Raw genomic sequence first — 4,366 nt, forward strand, 5'->3', positions numbered from 1 at the left:
GCCAGGCCACGCAGTTGCGACAGATCCAGGAGCAGAGCCTGACATCAGCTGGATGCCAATCTTATTCGTTTCATTCTGTCTGTTTCTGGTTGTTTATTCACTTATTCCAAACCTACTTATTAGGATCAGACCAGACAATAATCTAGGCACTGGGAATCTGGCAGCAATAAACTGGTCTCTGCTAGGTAAGCCACCAGTAAACACGACTGGCAAGAGAATTAAAATAAATAAGCCCGTGGCGGTGTAACCGGGGACAAACTCTGTGGAGGGCAATTGGGCAATCGCTGTCAAAATGTGAAATGCACGTGCACACAGAACCAGCACTTTGACTCCTGGGTAATTTACCCCACAAGACGTGCTAGCGTGCGTGCAAAGGAACCCATATAAGGATGTTCACGGCGTCACCGACTAGCAAAAGAGTGAAAACGACTCGAATGTCCACCAATGGAGGGCTGAGTAAGTAGAATGCAACTCTTTAATGAAATTGATACAATTACTTACTTCTTCGGATCCCCAGAGCCTAGTCCAGTGCCTGAAACCAAGAGCTGCTCCAAAATATCTGAAGTACAGGCATATGAATAATAAACATACATATTTGGAGCCTGGGAATTTACCCTCTAAAGTTTCTGGAAATTTCTATTTCTGTTCTACTGCTGCCTTTACTTTGCCTTTCCCTAGTCAACCCAGACCTCTATTTTGTTAATTTTACCCAAGACAAGAAATTTATGATCTTATTGACTATAGCCTGGTAGTCTGATGTTTGAGCAAAATACACACATAGGAGCATTTCCAATGAGAAGCATGCAAAGTTGGGGAAAGAGACTTTAAACACTGTGCTACTTCTGTTTCCTGCGGGGATAAAAGATTCTCACAAACATGACCTCAATTAATCCTAACAACGACCCAGCAACAGATAAGTTTAGTATGAGCCCCATTTTATAGATGAGGAAACATCTCTCAGGAATGCGTGTAATTTTCCCATAGTGACAAAACCAAGAATTCAACTAGACGGAAGACTCCTCTGGCCTACCGTTTCTAGGAAATAGAGCCTGAATCCGAAGCTTAGTACAAATGCTATTTTTTTTTCCTTTTTTTTTTTTTTTTTGGTTGTACAATCCCAGGGAGGCAAGAGGGAGGGGAACGAGAAGGGAGGGAAGGAAGAAGGAAGTGAACATAATGAGTACTGTCTTGGCTACAGCTTCGTAACCAGGGAGGGAGATGTTCTTGAGAGAACCCACAGGAAACTCTACATGGCGCATCATAAAGGAGGAAAGGAGAAGCATTTATCTCCCAGCTCCTGTCTCCCAAGCCCAAAGGATGCCGACCCCCTGGCACTCCCTGGGTGCAGCACCTGGTGCCTCTGGAAGCCGCTGGAGAAGCTAGGTCCAAAACAACTATGGAGTCTTTCTCGGGGCAAAGCAACCAATAGGTGCCAGCCAGCAACGATCTGCCTATCTTGCTGCGGCGTGGGCTGGCCAGGTGTAAGCGGGTCTGGACCCATCTCACAGCTCAGTGGCAGCATGGACGCCCCAGGGGGGGAAGGGCGGGGTGCAAGAGGCACAGAGGCTGCCTGGTCATGCCCGCCAGCCACGCAAGGGTCCAGGTACATCTGCCGCGCCGAGCACTGCCGGCTGAGCGGAGTGCCATTCTAGGAACGGCCCCTTCACAGAAGCTGGCAATGGAGTGCTACAGCTTCCCTCGTAAATGTCAAAATCTCCACTCTGCGCCTTGCATGAAGTCTGCTGATTGCGGGGGTCCTCCCGCACGTTCACCGGTAACATCAAGAAAACCACCGAGGAGGCACTTCAGCTGAATCCAGCACAGATGCCAACATCAGAAAGCAAATCGTCGACGTGAAAATTTCCTTCATTCCGCGCAATGCGATTTTTCTAGAAGTCAGAGGACAAAAAATACATTTCATCCCTTTTCCCACTTAGCCTTTTCCTAAATGAAGATAAAAAAGCCAGAAGGTTGCTGGGATCTGCACCCATGGGTCAAGATGGAGCTTTTCCCGATGCCACGTGTGTGTGTGTGTGTGTGCGTGCGCACGCGTGCACACGCACACGCGCGCATTATAAGTGAGGGTTAGCAATCAAGTCAGTGTGCCCCACGTGTCTACGTAAACACGTGGGCTTGATTTTACCTAAAATACGTGTGCATCGGACGCGCGTGTATGGATGTGTTTGCATAGGTCTGTGTGGGGGTGTCTTACTCACACATGTAGATGTGTGCACGTGCGTCTGAGTGTGCAATGAGCGTGCACTGTAGCACATCCTGAGCGTGGGCGTCAGAGGCTGTGTGTGTTGCTCCATTCGTCTGTGGCCCGCCCCGCTGCCCCCCTCCCTGGGAGCACCTGTGCACCCCAACACCAGGAGTCTCTGTGCACACTCCTGAATGCATGGGGGAGTCACCTTGACCCACACCTCAGCCACAGGGCCCTGCCTGGGATCGAACTTCCCTATTGATTTTCTCCTCAAGGAAAAGAGAATAAAACCAAAGCAAATATGCAACAATATAGTTTTACTAGGTCCTGATTGTGCTCTGCAAACACACATCGAGACAGTAGAAAGTGACAGACCAGCTGTGCCTCACTCACCACCCCTTAAGAGTTAAGGTCTGCATAGTAGCTGCACACGCACAGAGCTCCTGCCTTCCTCCCTGGTTCCGTGTCTGCAGCTGGGGCTAACCCTGCACCTGCCCGCACCTGCCTGCACCTGCCCGCACCTGCCTGCACCTGCCCCAGCCCAGCTGGTTTTAGTCTGTCTGCTTTCGAAGTCGCAGCCCCCCTAGGCCCGCGCAGTCCACTGTCATTTGGTTCAATGCAATTCACTTCAAGGCAAGTCAATATGGCTGTAAAACATAAATTAAAAAATCCTTAAAACCAAAACAGGTTTTGAGGATGTGGAGGTCTGAGACTCTGAGGTTTGGCTGCAGGGCCTCTGCTGGAGAGCGCTTTCCAGAACAACGCCTGTAAGGGGGAGGGCGAGAGGTGAGGCGAACTGCATCGGAGGCCTTGGTCTCGCCGGCAGCTCTGAAGCGGGATGGCTTTCAGAGTGGTCGCCGATGAGGAAAGGGGCCTGGGCCTTCGGAATTCTAAGTCGACAGGTCGCTGGACGAGGGTCGTCCTGCGGTGAGGACACAGTGCTGGGCAATGATGCTCCCACCAAGGGCAGTTCCTGGAGAGGTGGTCAGCATCCAACACTCCTGGCATCCGAAGGGCCCGGCGGATGGGCGCCTCGCTGCTAAAGCGGGGTGTGAGAGGCACCCTGCCATACCCACCAAGGGAACTGTGTCAGATCCTGCAGACACAGAGGAGGAAGCCTGCGTCCTAATCTCTGAGGAATTCTCGATCACAGGGATGACGGGCCCGTAAATCGGGCGACGTAAATCCAGGGCGAGCAGGCCGACATCGCAGACAGTACCAGGCAGCGGGGCTGCTCAGAGGGAGGCCAGGTGTCGGGTCTTCGCAGGGGAAGAGAATGAGGGCCGGCGAACCTCTCATAGGGGCGAATGTGCCCAAATTGTCTTTTAATTCTTTTTAATTGTGGTGAAACGCATATAACCTAAGATTTGCCATCGACCATTTTTAAGTGCGCGATTCAACGGTATTAAATATATTCACGTTATTGTGCAGCCGTCCCTGTCCCCCGCGTCTGAGACTCTTCATCTCGCAAAACGAGAACTCCGTGCGCATGAAACGAGCCCCCAGGGCCCCGGCCGCCGCGGTTCCACCTTCCACCTCTGTGAACTGGATCACTGGCCGTGCTGTGAGTCTGTGTGATAAACGGCATCAGACAGCATTTGCATTTCGGCTTATTTCATGTAGCATAATGTCCTCCAGCTTCATCCACGTGGTGTAGCGTGTGTCCGGATTTCCTTGTTTATAAGGCTGAAGAACATTCTCCCGCAGTGCACCCATGTTTCGTTTCTCCATTCGTCTCTTGGTAGACACTTGGGTCGCTTCCGCCTTTGGGCTATTGTGAATTATGCTACTGCGAACATGGGCGCTCAGATACCCGTTTGAGTCCTCGCTTTCTCTCAGTTCTTTCGTGCATATCCCCAAAGCGGAACTGCCGGATCACAGATTAATTCTATGTTTAACGTTCTGAGGCCCCCCCTGCCATAGAGTTTTCCCCAGCGGTGGTGCCCCTCTGCATTCTCACCAGCAGTACGCGAGAGTTCCAACTCCTCACGTCCTGGCCAACGCTTCTTCCTTGAGCGTTTTTCATATTAGCCATCCCAGCGCAGAGGGGGCGAGGTGCTGAATTCGGTTTTGAAACAAGGAGAGAAAGGAGTGGCAAGGAGGCGGGAGCAGATGCGATGTGCACTGCCTCACCCCGTCCCATGGCACCTGAGCCCCATCTGT

The 4,366-nt window shown here is 51.6% G+C and overlaps 1 long non-coding RNA gene across 1 annotated transcript; it reads right to left on the minus strand.

Annotated features, from left to right (window-relative positions):
* Positions 1-457: 457 nt before the first annotated feature.
* Positions 458-2,996, minus strand: LOC120588734 (uncharacterized). Its single transcript, XR_005649298.1, has 2 exons — positions 2,725-2,996; positions 458-1,889 (listed from the first exon to the last, which is right to left on the minus strand). It is a non-coding gene; the product is annotated as an uncharacterized LOC120588734 (long non-coding RNA).
* Positions 2,997-4,366: the final 1,370 nt, after the last annotated feature.

The sequence above is a fragment of the Pteropus medius genome, unplaced genomic scaffold (assembly GCF_902729225.1).
Source record: "Pteropus medius unplaced genomic scaffold, Ma_sr-lr_union100, whole genome shotgun sequence".
Lineage (NCBI taxonomy): Eukaryota > Metazoa > Chordata > Mammalia > Chiroptera > Pteropodidae > Pteropus > Pteropus medius.